This window comes from Rousettus aegyptiacus, unplaced genomic scaffold (genome assembly GCF_014176215.1).
Source record: "Rousettus aegyptiacus isolate mRouAeg1 unplaced genomic scaffold, mRouAeg1.p scaffold_m13_p_11, whole genome shotgun sequence".
Lineage (NCBI taxonomy): Eukaryota > Metazoa > Chordata > Mammalia > Chiroptera > Pteropodidae > Rousettus > Rousettus aegyptiacus.
The window spans coordinates 15143790-15167430 of NW_023416286.1; the positions used below are offsets into that span (position 1 = coordinate 15143790).

The following is a 23641-nucleotide window of genomic DNA, read 5'->3' on the forward strand; positions in this document are numbered from 1 at the left end:
GTAGGCAACTGCAACATAGCTCTTTACTTTAGCAGGGCACAGCCAACTGTGCAGGGCAGCAGCGCCTTTTATACATGGGTTAAACAATAGTGGCACATTGCCAGATAATGAAAGCCCATGCATGAGTACCTGGCACATATTTACAAAAGGGGAGAAATGTTGAATCACTTCCACTTGGAAGTTAGCTGCTAAGGGTGTCAGGAGTGAGCCTAACTACTGCCATCTCTCTTTCTCTGCACAAAGTGGTAATAAAAATGGTTTTTAATTTTTAAAAAGAATTAGTGCATGTAATTTGTCAGGAATCATTGTTTAGCATATTTCAAAACCCATTAAAGGCAGCAGCATAAATATCATAACTTAGGGCAAGTTATTTAATTCCTCATATTTTATTTCTTCATTTGCAAAATGAGAATATCAGCCCTTACCTCACAGATTTGTTATCTAATTTTATTAATAGTAATTTTATTATTTGGAGTAGTAATGCAAAAAAAATGATAATAGAGACACAATTTGGGTTCTTCCCCCTGCCTATTTTAAAGTTTTTAAGTCTTAATTAGGACACTTCTTTACTTCTACTCAGATCTAAAGCACTCAATCTTAGACTTATTTTTCCTTAAAAGGGTATGATTTTATATGTCAAAGAAGAGGGTTATTGAAAGTTTAATTACAGTTTAGATAAAGAAAGTAATTGATATCTTTAGACAATGCTATTTCTCTCAAAATTCCTATACCTTAAAAAATTAAGTAGACATAGAGAAATAAGATCACACTTCAAAAGTTTAAATTACATAAGCAATAAACCTATGTCACCTTCAGAGCTATATGCCTCTCAGGCTAAAATCTGAAGATAACTTCATTTAAGACATACATATATCCAATAAAAGCATGTGTTCATTGGAAAGAGAATGGTCAAAGCTGTTGCATTCTAATTTGATGAGTGATTTTCTTTTTAAATCACCCATTAATTTCAAATCTGACTTTGAATTACAAAGAAGTTATTGGACAAATGACCTACTCCAGATAACATCATCATTGGTGGATTGGTATATGCTTACTTTTACTTAAGAATTTCAGGGTATTGAGTCTTTTTATGATAAAATCATTATGATCTAACATGCTTTTGAAAAATACAAGAATATAAAGTATGAGAGAGCCGATCAAGATACAAAGTAGATGCTGTGCTCACTCCTTCTCATGACATTAAAATTACAATGAAACTACAGAGCAATCATCACTGGGAGTCACCTGAGGTCTAGGTGAACATAAGTCCTATAACTGGGTACATATATAAGAGATCACCTTGAGGCTAGTAGTAGGAGGAGAAACATGAAATAGGAGAGCCCCATAACTGCATGCGGCATTTGAGATTGGGAGGGATATCTTGGCTGCAGAGCCCCCTCTCCCACCCCTGGAAAAGCAAGGGGTCTTGACTCCACACTGGGCTCCCCAACCAAGGGTTCCAGTGCTGGCAAGAGAAGCCTCGCAACCTCTAGCTACGAAAACCAGTGGAGATTTGTGGCTGAGTGAGACAGAGGGCTGTGAGAGTAAAAGACATTGCTCTTACAGGACCTGTGCATGGATTTACTTGGCATCAAAACTCACTTGCTCTGAGCTCCAGTGCTGGGGAAGCTGCTTCCAAAGCTCCAGGGACATATGGGGAGACACCAAATTGTCTGGGTCTAGAGCAAGGGCTGGAAGGGCAGCTTTCTCCAAGATAGAAGTGCCAGCAGTATCTATTTTCCCTTTGTTAAGCCCTTACCACGACCAGCATGTGGACACAGGAGGTTCCCATATATAAATCTCCATCAATCTGGTTAATACAAGCCACTCTGCCCAAGTGATTTCCTGAGACTCTGCCCCACCCAACCTGTGGCCCAAACAAGCTGCCTCCTATGGTTTTTGCCATATAAATGACCTTCCTTGGCTCATGCTGTGGACCTTCACAAAATCTCTCAAAGGCTCACAAAACTCAAAGGAGGAGCACCTGAGCAGGCTCAAGCTCTGCACTAGACCCAACTGGCCTCAGTTACTAGCTTGGCTTCTTGAGACACTTATAAGCCTAACAGAGGTGGCAGCCATCTGTGGATTGCTTGGTGACTCTTAACAGTTGGCTCCAGAAGTGCACAGTCTGCTGCTGAACTTGATCTGCAGCTGGGCCCCTCCCAGGAGGCCAGTGGGGCCAGCATACTTAGTGGCCTAATTTAACCAGTGTGGTAGCTGGAGTACCACCCAAGCCTATAGCTAAGGAAGACATACCCAAAGGGCAGAATGAGTAGGCACCAGATCACTGTTAAAGAGAATCCCTTCACTAGCCAAGCCTCAAAACAATCAGCCCAAGGTTCAATCTCCCTCCCATTGAAGTACAAACAGCAACCAAGGGTCAACTACAACAGAGAGCACACACAACTCATACAAGGGACACACCTTGAGCCCCTCACTCAAGTGACTAGGGAAGACTACATCACTGGGCCCTACAGCACACTTACTACATAAAGCCACTCTATTAAGACCAGGAGACTTAGGAGCCTTACCTAATACCTAGACATAAACACAGGGAGGCAGCCAAAATAGGGAGACAAAAACTGTGTTCCACATGAAAGAAAAGAACAAAGATCTGGAAAAAGGACTAAACAAAATAGAGACAAGCAACCTGCCAGTTGCAGAGTTCAAAAAACACTTATTATAAGGATGCTCAGTGAACTTAAGGGAAAAGTGGATGAACTCAGTGAGAACATAAACAAAGATGGAAAACATAAAGAGGAACCAGTCAGAAATGAAGAATACAATGTCTGAGATGAAGAATACATTAGAGGGAATCAACAGATTGGATGAAGCAGAAGATTGAATCATCAATTTAAAGGATGGAGTAATAATTAGAATAAGAATAAAGAATCAAAAAAATGAGTTCAAGAGGCCTCTCAAACAACATCAAGCTTAACTAATTCTCATCATAGGGGTACCAGAAAGAGAAGAGAGAAAGCGAGAAGTCGGAAACCTATTTGAAGAAATAATGATGGAAAACTTCCCTAACCTGGTGAAGAAAATAGACATACAAGCCCAGGAAGCACAGAGAGTCTCAAAGAATATGAACCCAAAGAGACCCACATCGACACATGATAATTAAGGTGCCAAAGTTTAAATTCAAAGACAGAATCTTAAAAGCAGCATGAGAAAAGCAGTTAGTTACCTTCAAGGGAGCTCTCATAAGACTGTCAGCTGACTTCTCAACAGAAACTTTCCAGGCAGAAGAGAGTGGTAGGATATATTCAAAGTGATGAAAAGCAAGACCTACATCCAAGATTACTCTACCCAACAAAGCTACTATTTAAAATCAAAGGATAGATAAAAGAGCTTCCTAGACTAGGCAAAGTTAGAGTTCATCACTACTAAGTCAGTATTACAGGAAATGTTGAAGGGACTTCTATAAGAAGAAGAAAAAAAAAGTATCAAAAATATGAATAATAAAATGGCAATAACTACATATCTATGAGCAAGTACTGCAATTGAAGAAAAGTTAAATGCTCAAAAAAACCCTTACATATGCTACCTAGAAGAGATTCACTTAAGGTCAAAAGACACAGGCAGACTGAAAGTGGAGAAACGGAAAAAGATATTTCATGGTAATGAAAAAAGAAATCTGGAATAGCGATATTATACCAGACAAAATAGAGTTTAAAACAAAGGCTATAATAAGAGACAAGGAAGGATCCAGTAATCCTACTTCTGGATATTTATCTGAATAAACCAAAATACAGATTTGAAGGGACATGTGCATCCATGTGTTTATTACAGCATTATTTATAGTAGCCAAGACATGGAGGCAACCTGGGTATCCATCCATGGATAAATAGATAAAGAAGAGGTGGTATATACGTACAATGGACTATTACTTAACCATAAAATTTAATTAATAGAAGAATGAAATCTTGTCATCTGCAACAACATGGATGGACCTAAAGAATATTGTGTTGAGTGGGAAAGTCAGATAGAGAAAAACAAATGTCATATAACTTCACCTACATGTGAAATCTAAAGAACATAAACAAATAAAACAGAAATAAATTCATAGATACAGAGAACAATTTGAGGGTTATCAGATGAGAGGGAGTTGGGGAATAAATAATGAGAAGGAATTAAGAAGTATAAATTAATAGTTAAAAATTGTCATGGGGATATAAGGCATAGCATAAGGAATATAGTCAGTAATATTGTAATAACTATGTACAGTGTCAGATGGTTACTAGATTTATTGGGGTGATGACTTTGTAAGTTATGTAAATGTCTAATCACTATGTTGTACACCTGAAATTAATGTATATTGTGTGCCAACTGTAATTGAAAAATAAAAATATATATGTGAATAAAAGGAAATTTAAAAGTTTTAAATGGTAAAAATTATAACCAATGTAATAGATATAGTTGGTTATTTAATAATAATAATTTTAAAAACAGAATAATATGAAATTTTTGTTGTTGTTGATTAGAGCATGAGCATTGTTCTCCTTTCAGGGAAATAAATGAACAAGCAGGAGGATCTGATCTGCTTCCTGGCTCTGTTTCATTGTAAACTAATAATTGTCATTCTGGTTGTTGTACATCAGTAACTGTGGATCCAGTAAATGTGAGTTTTCCTCAGAGAAAAAGATCTACTCTTATTGTTCTGATTAATCAGGTTCCTAAGGCTGCAGGATTAAACTCCACATAGTGATGGATGAATCTACTGAATTCACCAAGATTATAGCACCCTCAGGTACCTCACTGGGTAGTCTTTGTTAAGTCGCTTTTTCATTGAAACTGTAAAAGGAGATTTGGTAAGACTAAGTTTTACAAAGAATATCAATGATCCCATTGGTACATAATTGGTACACTTGATACAGTTAAATTTGCATGCCTGAGCCTCGATCCAACACAAATTCTAGAAACTGGCTTGTTTCAGATATTGTTCAACACAAAACCGTCATACAAATCAATTAATGAAAGAACAAGGACCAAATCTAAGAGGATAAAGTTTTCTTCTGTGATTTCTTCTTGGGGAAGAGCTGCTGCAGAGTATAATAAATTATATGTCTTAACTCAGATATTAACTCTGAAGCTGGGGTAAAGATATTAAGAGTGATTTACACCGGGATAATTGGAACATAACAAGGAGTAAAAAGATAGTGATAGAAATGTAAATATGAAGTTTTATTATCCCTCGGCTGACAAGTTAAATCTTAGGCCGAATGAAATTTTGTCCCTCAGGTCAGTAGGTTGAACTGTGGATTACATCCATGAGCTAAATTTTCATAAATTGAATGCCTTAGAAATTCTTGGAGAAATAAAGGCGAAGCATTCAAACATGATTCTCCTTTAATTATTTATAATTTTAATATTTCTTAAAAGGATTGTGTAGTAGTTTACAATATATGGTATGAATATAATAAAAGATAAATCCCACTTATATAAGTCTGAATAGCTTAGCCACTTGAATAAAGGGAATCTAATGTTTTTCCCCACCAAATTATAAACAAAACATGTCTTTGAATAAGATTTTGTAAGGTATACAAAACTAATTATTAATTTGGATATCTTCTTTACCTCCATTGCATTATACTTGAACATTGCCCCAGCAACACAAGAAAGAATCTGGTTTTTAGTTGATGGAGTTTTTTCTCTGGCAATTAACATCAGAAGTGGCCACACCTGCACCTCTCTGTGACAGGCTCTGATGTTTAAGGAGAATTTCAGAGGAACCCCAACAATGGCTTGTTCTTTGACTCTAGGCTCCACTGCGGAAACATTGCTATTTTTAACACAAGGACACTTGGTATGCACGCAGCTATCCTTTATTCAAGGTCCTATCACCTTTGAGGTGATGTGCAGGAGGGTCACTGGTGTTTATGGATATTTATAGGTGTCCACTGTTCATAGTCTCCCAGTCCCCAAGCCTTGGGAATGAGCTTCTCTTACTCAGGCCATCTCCTATCTTTATCTACAGCCTCTGGCACCAATTTCTTTGCCATGCTCCTATTTAATGCTCATTTTCTTGTTTGCCTTCTCCCAAAGTGCTGATCATTTCCAAACAAAGTCCTGTGGGGAAGGAATTATTTCTACTCTTGGAACAGGAAATAGCTGCAAACTCCCCCAAAGGCAGAACTTCAGAACTCAGACCCTAAAGGCCATGTTGTACTTTCCATATGGAAAGACCAAGGGGAAGGTATTTGATTTTTCTTCCTTTTAAATTAAATTCGTAGCAGCAACACAATCAATATTTCAAGTGATTGCTTTTATATAATAGCACAAGAATAAAGTGGCAAGACCCAAGTAGTAAAGGAAAGAAGAATGTAAAATGATTTTATTAGAAACATAAGTGAAGAAAGTTGTTTTTTTTTTTTTACTATAGTAGACTTTTATCATTGTGTTTCAACAGCTAAGATGATAAAGAAAACACCAAGATCTTGCCTAAAAATAGTGGGTGAAGACTTATCTGCACTTGATTAACTACATTTGATAACAGAGCATCATTATAGATGCTTTACTGGAACATAGGACTCTGTAGACATTTGCTAAAGCATCATGGATGACTTACATATATAATTTAGCTTTCAGACACCCCTAATTCAAGTCAAAGTTGGTTCTTGGAAAATGGTCTTCGATTAGGCCATATGCTGTGGGGTTGCCTACGACTCTGTTTGAAAAATTATTTATTTTTTAAAAATGCACTTTGGTCTGATTTGTTGCAATAAAACAACTTTTTTTTTTAAAACTGTCAAATGCAAGGTTTAAACCAGTTGGAAGGTGTAACAGAAAACCATCATTGTCCCCTGGCCCTAAGTGACAGTAGCACGAACTGACATGGTGGAGCACTCCAGAGACCTGCTGGATGGACAGGTAGTTACACAAGCATGAAAGATACTGAGTCTCAGAATTGCCAGAGCAATAGCCACAGACTAGAAAAGAGCTAACTTGATGTCAGGGATGAAGGAAGATGCAAAACTCAAGGACCCAGAGGTATGCCAAACCAGGAAATGGAAATCCTAATACAACACTTAAGCAGTGGTAAGAACTAGGAATGGAATGAGCCAAGAAACACAGGAAAGTGCCAGCTCAGTCATCTAAAGCTCGTCAGGAACTAAAAAGACAATGGGAATCTTTAATTGGCATCTACCATGTAACCTATACTGCCAGGTGCTCTACGTGTCCATCTTCCATGCTCACAGCAATCAGGATAGTAGGTATCATTATCCTCACTATATCAGTTCATCACAATAGCCAATAGCATGGCACATTGCATCATTAGTAGAAAAGGCAATGAAAAGAAACTCAATAATAGTCAAAATCCATTTACTAATAAAACTCTAAATGCATAATAATCAAACAATTTATTTATAGACATAATAAATACTATATACTCAACAAGAATGTTGCCACTGCATTTAGTGGAAAAGTTGAAACTGAGGGAACCAGTTTACCACTGTTACTTATGAGTGTGAGATGTGCTTTTAATAACTACAAGTGTAGAAAAAGAAGAAAAAAAGAGACAAAGAAAAGCAAAATTATATTTTACAAAGATATAATTGTATACTTATAAATTCAAGGATGGTAACCAAAATTATTAATGGTAATTAAAAGGCAGAAAAAGAAATCTGTAGAAAACTGTTACCTTTTGTAGTTTTGCTACTTTTCAATTACTGCATTGCATAACATATATGGGATATGATACTGAAGAAATTAAGTTACAACAGAAATATTAAGCCAGACATAATCAAAAGAGCACAATTTTTCATTAGTTAACATAATTAGTTCATCTATTTACTTATTCACTCATCAACTCATTCTTTTATTACTTTTTTTTTTTTTGTAAATAAAAACACAGGCCCTATGTTAAGGGAGTGAGACAGTTTCCAGGATCCCTGGCTGTTAACAAAGATTGGTAAGTACTGTCATGAGTGAGATGCTGCCATTGCCCCAAAAACTGGCACAGAGTAGGTTTCAGAGATAATTTTTGTGTCAAAATAGAAAAAACAAACAAACAGTTTTGTTAGTTAAGTTTAACTCATTTTATTGAACAAAAACAAAAACAAACAAAAACCTCCCTTTGATGCTCTGTATTTACTGGGTAGATTTACAAAGAAATGACATTGTAAACTCTGAGTTTTATTCCCCTGACTGGGGTTCAGTTGACATTTGGATCTTCAGAAAAGACAAAGGTTTGTCATCATTGTGAATATGTGAAGAGTTGCTTTAAGTTCTGAAAGTACTCCCTTAAGAGGTGTGACAGTGCTCTGAGTGAGGCAACATCATTACAATAAATGTCAAATACTCCAAAGAAACTTCTATGAAGGGGGCAATACTCCCTGAGCTGAATCAATGTGAGATTTAAAAATGCAGTCTCCTTGCTTACACATCGTCCCTATTACCGTAGAGAATGCCCTGGTTTTGCAGAGCTCTTAGCGAACCAGAGCTTAGTACCTACCCGCACCACCGCTTTCTTTTGAACGCTCAACAATAATGATTTTCTTAAAGGTTCCTATTTGGCATGGGAACTTGGACCAGCTGAACTGGATTTGATTCTCAGACTGTAACCCAAGGAAGGTTTAATCTCTCCAACTCTCTGTGTTTTCCCAAAACCTTTTTTTGTTTTTAGGTGAGGCAACCCTTGGTTGACTTTACATATTGCAAGAAACTTGTCAGCTTACAATTCCTTATTTCTTAATTTTTCTCTTTTTTTATTTTTTATACCTACAGCACCTGGTCTTCCTAGGTGGTCTCCTATCCAAGTACTAATCAGGCCCAACCCTGCTTAGCTTTCAAGATCAGACAGGATCTAGCTTGTTCAGGGTGGTATGGCCTAGACTGCATGTACTTTCGTAACCCCAGCCTCTATCAAGAAAGTTCTCCAGTTAAACCTTCATTTTATATTTTAGTTATAAAATGGAGTCAGAGTACTTGTCTCAAAGAGTTGTTGTAATGATAACTATGAGCTAATGTGAAAAGTGCTGTGTAACTTATAGAGTGATATATAAGAATGAGGCACTATTTTATAATTATAAAATATAATTATATAATCATATAAAATATGATCATTCTCTCTTTGATGAGTATTCCTATTAGATGTAAAGTAAATGATGAGAAGGTGACAATTTCAGTTAGATATGTAACCTTAATGACAGGAAAAGCTGTCATTGCCCCAATGTTAATATTAAGTAACATGCACACAAGTGATCTCACACAAATATGACATCCCCTTGTATGACACTCATTCCAGTAGCCTGGGAAACTTTCCTTGTGTAGTGTTTGGAATATTTCTGGAAAAATGGTGGTGGCAATATTTCCTCCTCTGATTCAATTACCATTGCTTCATTGAATTTTCTAAGCCATCTGGGAGAACTCAGAGGTCGGCTCTGGCTTTATGTCCATCTTTTAGTTCTATCACCTTTTGTGCATGGTTGACAACCCAGAATTCTGTGGCTCAAAGAGGGAGATTAGCTTCCTGTCTTCCCTTAACAAAACCATTCATGGCACTAAAGTTTCAAACGTGGACATTTGTCTAACAAATGCTGATATTTGGTGCCAGGAATTCCTCCTTAATAATGTTGTTAATAATATATTTGGTTAATAAAATGATATTGTGGAGAAGATTGGGCAGGACTGGTCTGGAACTTGACCTGCCTGAAAATAGTGAGAAGGTGCTGGGAATTTGTTACTAGATTAAGAGAATGGAAGGAAATCTTGTCCAGTGCTGTAGACAAGGCATGGTTACAGAGAAAATGTAGTTGGAGCAAGTTACCAGAATCAGAAAATAATGATTGCACATGGGATAAATGGTGTATAACTACAAATATATTATAACATGGATGCTAAGAGTTATCAAGAACTCTGAAGAGTTCGAGATATTTACCCTTCTTGCAAACTAACAAGTTAGCTTGACACAGTTTCATGGATGTTGGCAAAAGACATGAGATTCCTGTCAGTGAAAAATAACTTTATTGTGGCATAACAAGCAGCGTGATTTCAGATTTACACTGGCTTCCTTTGTTCTCTGAGTTCCATGAGGGCAATGCAGAAAGAAGGAAATTCAGTTTCGATAGCATATTTGATCTACTAGTTTGAAAACCTTGGAAAATTTATGCATTTTCTTATTATGTGAGATAATAAAATACCCTACTGTTTAAGCCCAGTTGTTGATGGTAAGTAGGCATTATAGGTGTGGAACTCAAAGGATATCTGGGATGAAGTTGTTATCATATACAAATGATATTTAGAGGCATTGATATTATTTAATAGCTTATAATAGTATTTAAAGATATTTCTTAGAATATAGCCTAGGACTAGGCACCAAGGACTCTCTGACATTTAGTGTTTAGGTAGAGAAGAATGAGCCATTAGAGAGAGAGATAGATGGAGAGAGAGAGAGAGAGAAAGAGAGAGAGAGAGAGAGAGAGAGAGAGAGACTTCTAGGTGGAGAAAATCCAGGTGAGTGTGGTGTCATGGAAGCTAGGAAGGAGAGAGGAGAAAGCTAAATTGTGCTTCTGACCAGATGAAGACAAAAAGCCCTTTATGACTTTAGCAACATGAAAACCACTGATGACTTTGCAAAGGATAGTTTCAGCTGAGTGGTCAGGACATTTGCTAGATTTGAATGGCTTGAAGAGGAAACAGCTAACAGACATTGCTTAAGAATGAGATGATCACAACTCTTCTCTGCATGTATTTGAATATTTCTACCTGGTGGCAAAGACTAGTTTATAACCTTTCCATTTTCCCTTCATGGTAATGGACACCTGGGTGTCTCTCATAAAAGTGATTCAGCTGGCTTCTTTTTCTAGGTAAAAAAAGGAGGTAATTTACTAGGGACATTTGATAAGGCTCCCCTTTCTGACCATATTTTTTTTTTCTTTTGGACTGCTCTACATGCCTTCATAACATATGCTTCCACCAAAGGAATGTCTCCAGCTTGATTAGAAGAATATATTTGGGGCGTGAGCCACTGATGGATTGTTATACCTTGACATTCTCCTATCCCAGGCTTAAATCCTTCCTCTTCTTTCTTGGATTTTCATATTTTTGCCTTCTACTATATCCTTTCTTTTGTGCTATTAATGTGACAAAATCTTTCCTATTTCTTTCATTGTCCCTGATTAACCTCAAATTTTCAGCCTCTTCTTTTCTTCCCTTCATAGCCAATACCTCAATAAAGAAGTCTGCGTAAACTGCTCATACTTTCAACACCATCTTTCTTCATCAATCCAGTTCGATAGATTTTGTCATTACCCTGTGGAAACTTTCTTCCCAAAGGTTGCCAATGACAACATAGCCATCAAATGTAATAGCATTTTTTTAAGTTCTCATCTTATTTAACTTTTCTAGGGGACTTATATTATTAACACATTATATTATTAAAGTACTCCCTCTTTGTCTTCCAGAAACTTGCATTCCTTGAAGCAATTGCTATCTTTCTGACCATATTTTCTTTCTTTCTGACTGCTCTGCATGCCTTCATAACATTTTTCAGGTACCGTGCCTAGCCTCTACATTCTGTCTTGTCATTATCCCATATATTTTAGTTTAACATATAATATGCTTCATCTAATGCTAAATTTTCAAGATATTCCCAGCCTCAGTTCTCGGTTGAGATTCTGAAGGTGTTTTCCTGTTGGTTCAGGACTTTCCAGTTGGTCCAATCCTGACCAAATCTTTTAGAAACTTCATTTTAAGAACAGATAAGGCCAGGACTTAGTTTACTCCTATACTGAACCAAGTCCAGTGTCCCTAGGGCATATGTACTAGCACGTGCATATCAGTCACCACCATATCTGCTTGTTTTTGATCAATATCCCTGGGAACAGCTCCATAGGACTGATCCTCAGAGTTCCTAATTCTGGTTGCTTCACTCCTTCCCTGCATTCCACAGATGTTAGTTACTTCTTATTTATTTTTCTCTGGGTTACCTATTAGTCTCTTTTTCACTTTTTCAGTATTTTGACACCAATAGGACCCATTCCTTGAATAAAAACCCTCTCTTTGATGTACCTAGACTCTGAATAATAGGTCCTGGCTCATACTTAATATATTACAGGGGTGGTAGGTCTTTCCTGAATCCCAGCCTGTTTGGCTAGTTCTTTAACAATTTATATAATCCTAGCAAACCCACCCTCTAAAAAATATGAACCATTTTCCTGCACTCAAATAAGTGCTGAGAACTTGTTTCAACCTAAGTGATTTCATTTTGAAAAAATGAGGAACACCACTTTGGAGAATATTCTATTTCTATGGCTACATTAACCAGATTTGGTTTTTTGGATATACTAGAAGCCCGGGCTGGATCCAAGTTCACTATTTTTCTTTGGTGCTATAAATTGATTATGGGCCACTTTATTATTAAAGTTCCTTGCTGTCATTGTTTAATTCCTCTCTCAAATCCAATCTAATTTTGCCTCTACCCCTGACCCGCCATTAATAAAACACCTTCAGAATCTCATCTTATAAAAGTGAAATAAGGTCATATCTTGAAACATTAGCCTATGATAATAATTTTTCTGGTGGCATCTTCCTATCCCAAATTGTGGAAAAAATAACCTCTTTCAGACTGTTGATAAGAGAGGCCAGAATGTTCACTGTCATCTGCGGACCCTAGAAGACTGTAGGGAGAGTTGAATCCCTGAGAAAGTCACAATAGAACACAAAGAATTAATGTAGATGGTAATCACCTGACCATAGTGATTAACCGAATGATTAAAAGGGAGTTCTTTAGAAAAATGGGATGAATGGGATCTGTTCTTAGAGTTAGGAGACCCTGAAAAAAAACATGTATTATTGAAGTGAATGCTAAGAGAAACTCCACAAGAAAGGAAAATAAATAAATAGTTTAACAGGAGGGAAAATGAGTCCAGCACAAATGTGTAGACTCATTCATACACAATTATATTACCTCTGTATCAGGCATTGTGTGAGAAGCTAGGTATATAGTGATGAGCTACTAATATAGCATTGGGCAGGTGGAAAACAAAGTTGTTAAGTGAAAGACAGATAATTATATATACAAAACCAATAAAGTGTGGGAGGTACCATGACAGAGGAAGTATGGGTTTCTCGGAGAATATATAGGCAGAGGAACAAGAAAAAGTTAACTACAATTATGCACACAGAGGTAAGTTCATAGGAGACTTTAAAGAAATTGAAGGAATTCAATATGGCTGGAGAATAAGTAGATTGTGAAAAAGAGGTTGGCAAGCAAGAAGAAATGAAATTGAAGTAGACAGGGCTAGATGGTGGAGGGCTTTCTAAACTATGTTAAAAGATTTGAGCATTATCCTAAGGTAATGAAGTCATTAATCATTTTGGACAAGGAAGCAGTCTAGGTAATAAATGTAATAAAATTATTTAAAATGACACCTACATATGCCCAATAGCAGAAGCTAGTGAACAAGTACCTGGAATATTTTTTGAAGTGGCCGATTTCATGATGTAGAATTTCTTGGTATGTTGTGTTTCATCTTAAATAATTATGAACACTTAGCACAATATATTTATGTTTATTTTATACTAAAGTAGTTTATATGATGTACCTTTGATAAGACTGATGAACCCTGAATGTATAGCAAGCAAATCTCAAGGCTCTGGGTCTCCTTATTCATACTGCTTTTTACCCTTGGAGATGAACATATTCCAATCTGTGGAACTAGGAGTAATGGACTAAATGAGAATTGCAATTTCCTGCCCAGACTCAGAGAGAGAGGAAAAGAATATTTTACAGAAGAAGCAAGTGCAAAAGAGAGAAAAGCCCTGAATATGAGAATTTCATTTGAAATGGAGGAGACGTCTTAGGAGTCCATGTAACTAACAGGCTTCCAGAGACAGTGTGATAAGTAAAGAAATCAGCTAGCACCTTGGTGAAACCAAGGAAAAGATGCACAAAGCTGACCCAGGTTGAGACTTTGCCTCTGGTCAGCTGTAGCTAGAAGATAATGCTGATTCCTCCCCAACGAAATGCTATTGCATGAACTTTAAATAATGTCAACATTTGTAAATATAGCTACCTAAAGCAATTATGTACATTTGTGTGTAATTAACTCAGTATTATTGTTTTTGTCCTTATTTTTTAAATTAATAGTTTGTGTTGAAACTCCCATGCAAAGTAGTTTCATTTGGGCTTAAAGGAGAAACGATAAAACCCATCTTACCTCTACTCTGATCATGCTGTCCATATTTAGGCAGGGCCAGTCCTTGATTTAGTCTTCCAAGTTATCAGTTCCATGAACCCCTTAGTTCCTGAATAATAATCAATAATCATAAAACAGTTAATATTTATTGGTGCTTACTATGTGCCAGCACTGTCCTGAATGCTTTACTTAGTTAATCCATTTGGCAATATTCACAAAACCTTATTTTTATCCTCATTTATAGATGAGGAAATAGGCACAGTGAAGTTAAGCAACTAGTTCAACTAAAAATATTGTTGAAAGAAATAGAGTTAGGATTTCAGCACAGGTGGAACCTGTGCCCATAGTTTTTAGTACTCTGATATGTATTTTCAGGTAATCAATTCATACTGAGTTTTGGTCAGAGCTTCTTGCTCGTCAAGGAGATGTGACATGTGCCTGACAATGTTAAAACCCACAGCACCTGGGAAATGAGTTTGGAATATATCATGCTCATGTGAGCTATCTTGTAAGCATAAACACCTAGAATTATCTAAGAATAAAACAAATGTGCCTGGGTGGTGGGTTACTTTGAATGAAAGTAGCAGTGGTTTTTCTCTCTCTTATAATAGAGGATTTCCGCACCACTGAGATACTATGCAAATGTGTTTTTCAGGAACCTTATAACTCAGTTTAATTACCACTGATCATTACAAGGACAGGGGAGCTCATTTTAGGCTTTATCTTTAAGTTAGAGTTCTATATATAGTAGCATTTAAGTAAAAAAGTTCACCATCCTATATTTCCTTAGTAAATTCTATCTTTCTCATTCCCTGACAATTGTTTCATGTTTTGTTACTTTCCTCAAACTTCTCATTACTTCACCACCCCCACACTCTCAGCTAATGAATTGCTTATTATTTAGCTGAGAAAATCAAGTAATTGAAAGAGAACTTCAACAGGTGTTTATAGACTAACTGATATAGCACCTCTGCTATAGTTCACCTTCCCTTTTGTTATTATGAATGTATTATACTGGCTCCTTGCCAAGGGCAAATCCTGAACTCTTACACGAAATTGAGATACCATTCCCTGTGTTTTTCACTCAAGGATATTGCCTAGCAATTTTCTCCTCTCCTTTTTATATAGTCAGTATTCCTGCCCCTAATCAAATCATTTTCATCAGCTGTATTTGTCCAAATACTGTGCCATATTTTCCGTTATTCTTTACAGAAAGCTCTTCAACAAGGTCGTTTACAGTTTAAATAATATGACTAAGTTTTGATTATTGGATTTCGGAATATGGAAGTCATTAGTGACGTCTTTGATCACTTTCTCCTCCTTGAAACTATTTCTTCATTTGACTTTCAAGATATCACACTCTTATTTTCTGTTTATCTCTCTGATTGCTCCTTCTCAGTCCTTGTTGCTGTTTTATTATATGTCTCTGGCTTCTAAACATTAGAGTGTCCCAAATATCAATCCTTGGAACTCTTTTTTTTCACACTCATAGGGCATCTCATCCAGTTTTATTGCTATAAATGCCACCTTTATGTAGATGGCTCTCAGATTTCTAGCTCAAACTCCTACTGCTCTCTGGAGTTAGAGTCATTTATCAAATACCTATTCAAGGAATGAGAATATCAACTATATCTTTTGTTAGGTAAAAATAAAGAAAGGCAAGAATTGAAAAAGATAATGGGAAGGATATGTGGCAGACCTTGTTAGCCGCCTACTCAAAATTCGTTCCATTATTTGTTCCTTGCTAACAATATTCTGAACTTGTTCAAGTGTTCATATTTCTTAAGAGGATCCCTAAATCTAGCTCAGGATAAGTCTTGTATACCCCTAAGCAATAAAGCTATACTCTAGCCAAGGATTTGTTTAGGAGAAGTTGTTTCTGGCCAATAAAATGTGAGAAGAAATCTACTGAGGGAATTCCAAGAAAGGCTTTCTCATTGGCAAAAAGAGATGCAAAAAAAGGGATGGCCACTCTTCTACAAATAGACTTGAGGGAGGAAAGCTGGATGGAATACCTGGAACTATTATTGCCAAACAACAACACAGAGATAGGGTTTGTCTGAAGACAAATTCCAGACTGAGGGTGGTCAAGTGGAATGATAGGAATAGAATGAGTCTCTGATAATATCAGCCTTTGAAATAACTGACCCAGGAGCTGCTCTACAACTAAACTTCCTGTTATGAGGGTACAAGTTTACCTTATGTTTAATCTAGTTGATTGAGATGTTTTGTTACTTACAGCTTAAAAACTAAAACTGACATAGTGTGGAATTTTCCAAGGTGGGGGTAGTACATTTAAAAACACCCACGTTTAACTGGGATCATCAAAATCAGATTCTCTATTATTTCTATCTCAGATATCACCAAACAATAGACCACTAGGTTACTTGCTGATTTCCCTAATTGATTGTCTTTGTGTTGAACATCTTCTTTTTCACTATTCAGTTGATAAACAAGATTAGAATTTTTCAAAAGAAACTTTATAGAGAACTAAGCATACAGAAAAAACGTATGTATTCTCCTTCTCCTCCTTTTTCTCTTTCTTCCTCTTCCCCTCCTACTTGTTCTTCCTGCTACTTCTCCTTATTATTATTTTTTCCTTGAATTTAAGAGCTCAAATGAGACTGGGACAGCTTCTGAGAGCTTGCCTTTAGCCCTTTCTTTTTCCTACTTAAGCTAGCCACAGAATAGAAAAGTTTGCTAAATAACTAAGCAAGAATAGCTTTAGGCTGGTGTCACTGCCAATGTAGTGAATAATGGTTTTTCTTTTAAGACAATTTTATATTCTTGAGTTATTTATATATTTGTTTATTCAACAAATACTTGTTGTGTATCTACTAGAAGAAAGCCATTGTTTTAGGTGAGGGGAAATGAGTGTGACCATGACAGACAATGTTCCTGCTTTAAGGGAGTTTACATTCTAGGGGGAAGGGGAAAGGATACAGACAAGAAACAGGTAAATAAACTATCAAGAAGTATCCCTCCAGTCCTCACATCTCTGCAGAATGACATTGATAGGGAGTTCTTGATCTCAGTGAAGACTCAAATGCCATCTAACCCAGGTTATTCACTTTACTTTCCTGTGCTCCGTGATGATCTTTGATTCTACAGACCACATCTTATTCTGGGAAGAAGTATTCTGGTCAAATGTTTTAGCTGCTGTGCATTCACAGTACATGTAGAGCTTTTTTTTTTTTTAATCACACTTCTACAATAACAATAACAAACAAAATTTATCAAAGGGAAAAAGATTTACTTCTTTATCATGTTCTGCTGTATATTTTGGCCACTGTTAAAAACACTGATCTTATAATTAACACAAAAAGTTATGAGACTGAGAAAGAACGTGGTATACTTTTGTTTAAAATGTGACTTAGAAGACAAAATTAAAATTCTAGGAAAATACAAAACAAAGTAAGGAGAATTTAAATTTAACATGCACCTCAGAATTTTCAAATTATCCTTCTTGAAATACCAGAACATGCTGATTTTTTTTTCCTGAATTGCTTTTAAACCTGGGGACAGATTTAGACATCATAGGAAGCATATAAATAAATATATCTGTACAAAGGGTATTCATAAATCATTTGTTCTTCAAATAAAATGCCAATGGATGATAAGAAAAGAGAATTATTTTTAAAAAAGGTTATGCCACTCTAGAAATCGAAAGGCAGTGTAGCAATAGGATCTTTTAAAACACAAGATCTAAAAATAGATAAACATAAAAACAAACTGATAAAATAGAGCCAAGTGAATGCCTTGGTATTAAAGAAAGAAAAAAACTGTAGGAAAGAAATACTTATTCAAATAAGAAATAATTTAAAAATGTGCCTCTTTACCTTTAGAGTACCTCCAAGAGTAAAAATATGATAGTAGTCACCATTATCGTCAATAATTATTAAGAGACTTTTATGTTAAAAATGTGGCACTATTAAAAGGGATTTTCATTATTTTCTAGGAGCTAATATTTTAAAAGTAATCCACTCTGAAATGTCTACACAAATGAAAACTGCACTGATATCTACTTGCATATGTAAAAAAACCAACCATGTAGAAAATTTTTATGAGTTTATTTGAGCCAAAACTGATAATATATGCCACAGAGCAAGATCTAAAGTACTGTGGAGAATGACAGTTAACAGTTTCTTTTATGCATTTTACATTAAGGAAGAAATATAAGGAAGATTACATGAAAGTGAGAGAAAACAAGGCGGAGGATCAGATTACAGACTACTTAAGATTATGGTTCTCTTCAGCTTTAGAAAGAGGGGTCTGAAAGGTGGTATTTTAAAGAGGCGGTAACCTAGAGAGATGTACAGAAACGATAGAAGTGCTTGCTTAAAGCAAAGTTAAACCTTTTACTAAAAAGTTATACACTTGGGACATAATGACCTATCATGACCTTCCCAGTTAGGAATTTATGATCAGATCACCTTGTGAGGTTACTTTCCATAGAACCATTTTTTGCCACATACTTAAGTAAAAGACATACTAACATAAAAGAGTTATAGAATTCTCACTTAAAAAAAATCTTGCTGGGAATTCTCTGGATTGTCTTCTCAATTTTTCTGTAATCTAAAACTCTTCTAAAAAATTAATCATATTAAAAAACCTTAGGATCCATTTATGTTGGAGGTGACTGAAATTTAGTGGAGGTAGCAATGGTAAATCTACAAAGGTGCATGGAGAGAGAAGACAGAAAAGTCTTTGGGTTCTCATCTAAGTGACACATTGAAACCTTCTGGAGAAAAACAGAACCTTCACACCAGTTTGAAAGATGAAACTTAGATGGTGGTGAGGAATAAAGTTGTATCTACATGGCTTACTTTGAAAGAAGGCTCACAGGTAGCAGTGAGCTACTGCTTCTTCAGAGCTTAGGAAGAAAAGACATAAAGACCTGAGAAGAGAACCCTAGTTAAGGGAACTTTGCTTTCTAATAACCAACAGTGACATTTTGGACTTAGTAAATTATACTTTAGTTTGAACAATGAACTGTTATCTTACAATTGGTAAAATTAATAAAAATTTATTTACTTTTTAATTACAAGATTATAAGACAACATTTTTAATTGCCTTGAGATTCTGAATAGTTTTGACTAGTTTAAAGTTGAGCTTGGTTTTGGAGAGTAGACCAATTAAAGTTGTGTTTATGCAGAGAGAGCTAAATACAGCAGGGGCTGTGAAAGAAGAACTAAAAAGTTTTGCCAGTACAGAAGACCTGAACAGATACTTACCCCTATATACAAATGGGCAACGGACATATAAAAAGATGCTCAACTTCACTAGCTATTAAGGAAATCCAAATCTAAACCACAATGAGATACCATCTAACACTGTTAGAATGGCTATCATCAATAAGACAAAACAAGTGTTGAAGAGGTTGTGGGGAAAGAAGAACACTCATACACTGCTGATAGGAATGTAAATTGGTGCAGCAACTATGAAAAACAGTATGGAGGTTTCTCAAAAAACTAAGAATAAAATTACCATGATCCAGCAATCCTTCTTCTGAGTATCTGCACAAAAAACTTGAAAACATTTATCCACATAGATATTTATACCTAACATTCATTATTCACAGTGGCCAAGACATGGAAACAACTGAAGTGCCCTTCAATCAATGACTGAATAAAGATGATGTGGTATATATTTACAATGGAATATTACTCAGCAATAGAAAAGATGAAATAATGTTATTTGTGACAACATGGATGGATCTTGAAATTATCATGCTAAGTGAAATAAGTCAGACAGAAAAAGTTGAGAACCATATGATTTCATTCATATGTGGGATATAAAACTAAAAGCAACAAACATATAAGACAAACAAAGAGAGACTCGTGGATACAGATAACAGTTTAGTGGTTACCGGAGGGAAGTGGGGAGGTAGATAAGGGTAAAAGGGTCAAATATATGGAGATGGAAGGAAATTTAACTTTGGGTGGTGAACACATAACGCAATATATCTATGATGTAATATTGAATTGTACACTTGAAACCTATACAATTTTATTAACTAATGTTTTTCCCTCCAATAAATTTAATTAAAAAAATCTGCCAGTAGCCTGAATATTTGGTTTAGAGATCAGAAGTCTATCTCATACTGTATTTCAATATAAATGCCTAATAACTTCAGTGTGAAATGAAAATAACATAAACATTTGAAGAAAAAAGCAATATTTATATAATCTTGAGGGTGAGGAAGTACTTTCTAAGGATGATACCAAATCAAAAACAATTTCTAAAAAAAATCAATAGTTTTTTTTAACCATTTTTTATCACAAATTGGCTAAACAACATTTTCAGGCTTAGAGCACTGGAAAAATATATGTTACATACATATTACATAAAAGATTAAGACTCTTAATATATAATCTTTTATAAATCAATAGACGACTGCACCAAGAGGAAAAGAGCAAAAGACATGAATAGGCACTGTCCAGAGAAGAAATACAGATGATCAACACTTTTTTGAGACAATGTTCACTCTTACTACAATGTAAAACATTTCAAATTAAAGCAAAAAAAAAAGATACTATCCCTTCTCCTTCAACTGATGAAGATTAAAAATATTATACCCAATGTTGGCTAGGGTTCAGGGAAATAAACAAACAGTGGTAGCACAAGTATGGATTCATCTTTCTAGAGGAAAATTTGGCAATATTTATTTAACATCTTTAATATTTATTAAAACATTCTCTTTGCTACTGGAATTTCAACTATAAGAATAAATATGCAGGCATAAGGATATTCATCTTAAGATTTTCAATATTAAAAAAATTAGAACATCTGAGCTTCTGAACGGTATTCCAACTTTAGGAGAATTGAGAAATTCGTTAAATTATACACTTTATAATTCATTAAAAGTATATTGTAAAAGAATGCTAATTAAGATGAAAAAAATGTTCAGACTATTGTTTAAAGACAAAATAGCAGATTTTAAAACTGTTTGTATTACATGATCTTATTGCTGTAAAAAATGTTATGTACATATAGAGAAGATAGAGAACAAACTGAATGTTAATAAAACTATCCTTTGATGTTAAGATTAGAGGTAATATTAAGCAGCTGAATTGTAAACTTCCCTGTGTGTTTTTTGCCCAGTAAAAACCTGTTTTTGTCATGTTTAGTTTGAATTGGTAATAGAATTGTGAGTCAATATTATCAGGTTGGCAGAAATTGAATCAAAGGTAAACCTTAAGTGTGTCATCTAGCACAACAGATAGATATTGAATGATGGACTGATTTTAGATATTCTGTGTTGCTTAAAATGAGGACTTTGGAAAAACAGAGGAAGGTATGATAAATGTAGCTGGACCAGTGGCACTCACTACTGGGATTTGGATAAATTTGTTTGGTAGACTTCTCAAGAATTTGTTTTCATAAAGTCCTAAGCAGCCAACTGGGAAAGATCATCTCAGGACAAGCTTGGCCTCATAGCAAAGCATCTCAGCAAGAGACTAACTGTTATCAGAGTTCCTGTCACTCATATGTGCCCCAGTACAATTCTCTTGGGCTTCCTGGATCTTGGGAAGGGCTCTGATTCGGTTTAGAAAAACAAACAAACAAACAAACAAAAACAGCAACAAAACAAACAAGCAAAACATTTTGGCAGACAGTTGGGACACAGTACACTACTTTGGTGCCATTCTAACAGAAAGTAACCCAAAAGAGAAGAAAGACATTCTGCCAACTGGCTCAACTTGAAGATTGTAGGATCGCATCATCCTTTGCAAAAGGAGGATAATATCATCCTTGAATCATGCCACCCAACTCCACCTCTCAGATGGACCATGTCTGGGTGCTTATGCCCTGACAGCTCGTTAGTTTCTCTAGATGTAACAAATCCATTATGACCAGGTTTTAGTGGGAATACCAAGAAGAAAGAAATTAGAGTCCAAGATATTACTGAGCCCCGAATTATGTTAATATTTAATAGGAATCTCTTTTTGTTCCAGAGGTTGTCGTTAAACTTTTCTTTTTAACAGAAGACACGTTTTGTGAATTAAATATTATGTGTTATTCAAAACATAAAATTGATAAGGCAGAGCTGGTTGACATGGGAATGGGTGGGGGGTAGCTAAACACCCACCTACTCCAAGTCACTAACTTAGGTAGTAAGGGTACTTCTTGAAACCATTAGGGCTGAAAACTCTGGATATATATGATGTCCAGAGACATGCAATGACTTGGTCAATATATGCAGAGTCAGGGTAGGAAACCAGAACTACTTACCCTGGCGGTATTTCCCACTACATTATTTCCTGTATCACTTCTCTAGCACTTCTCCCTTAGAAACACTCTACATATGCCAGGTGGAGGACATGTTTACTAATTTTATTATAGTAAATGTTTCACAATATATGTGTGTATCAAATGATTGCATTGTACACCTTAAACTTAGACAAAGTTATATACCAATTATATTTCAGTAAAGCTGGGGAAAAAATTAAACAGACTGTGGTCCGCAGGTCGGGAGCAAAATAGGTGCCACATGGTGGGATGACCCTGGGGAAGATGTGAAAAACTATGAAAACTCCAATGGAAAAGCCACACAGTGCTTGGACACATTTGCCCCTGAGCCCTTTGACAATGAAGTCAAAACCTCCTTCAGGCTGTGTTTTCTGGAGAACATGAAGGGGCCCTAGCCAGAGCAAATTCTCTGCATGTGTTACCTCCTGCTGTTGTTCTTCTGTGTGGCTTGAATCTGCTGGCCTTCCAAGGTCTGTGAGCCCTCTGAGAGAGCCTTTTATTTAACGTGTAAGGGAATTCCCAATGGCATATTAAATGTTTTTTTTTTTTTATTTTATCGTTTTCCTGCAGCTAGCAATTTTTGGCATGCAGGGTATTTTTATAAATGTTATAAGTAAATATTCTGGGGTCAGTTACAGAGATACACATGGACCTGCAAGCCTAAGGCTGGAAGACATTACGCTTCACTAAAAAGAAAAAAAGTGAAAATGGAAAAAGTAAATATTGAAGACTTAAAAATACTTATCTAAGTATTGCAATTTTTCTCTGTGCATCCCAGAAGTCCAAAATTAATTGAATTAGCTAAATAAAAGCACATCGATTTTAAGTGATATATCTAGATCTCTAAAAGATTTAACTGGTTTTACTTTGAGTTTGCAGTTTTTATTAGAAAGTGTAAGCTGGGTTACATTTTCATATTAATAATAATTAGTTTTGTTTTTCAAACAAAACTAGACCTTTCTAGAATTTTCCACAAAGCATGACAGATTTCTAAGATGTCAAACCTCTACTCAGGGTTTCTAGGGATCATGGGCCACTTTGGGTTCAAATGTTCCTTTGAAAAATGCTCCCAAACATAAATAAAGTGTATATTCTGGTGGTGTTCTGCTCCAATGTCCTCTGAGTAATAAGGTTTCAGTGAGCCGTTTGGAAGCTGAGGTCAGAAAAATCCTCCTGAACAAAGGATGATTCACTGTAGGAAACTTACTCCTTCCTGGGAGGCCCCTAAACCTCTGCAGTGGCTTTAC

At 35.7% G+C, this 23641-nt stretch overlaps 1 long non-coding RNA gene and 1 pseudogene across 1 annotated transcript in view; both read right to left on the reverse strand.

Annotated features, from left to right (window-relative positions):
• The window catches only part of LOC107497780, a 112943-nt gene that overhangs the window by 68153 nt on the left and 21149 nt on the right, over positions 1 to 23641 (reverse strand). The window contains exon 3 of the long non-coding RNA XR_001593884.2: positions 14163 to 14250. This is a non-coding gene — a long non-coding RNA (uncharacterized LOC107497780). The remainder of the gene's footprint in view (positions 1 to 14162; positions 14251 to 23641) is intronic.
• On the reverse strand, positions 8719 to 8836 carry LOC118609732 (annotated as a pseudogene).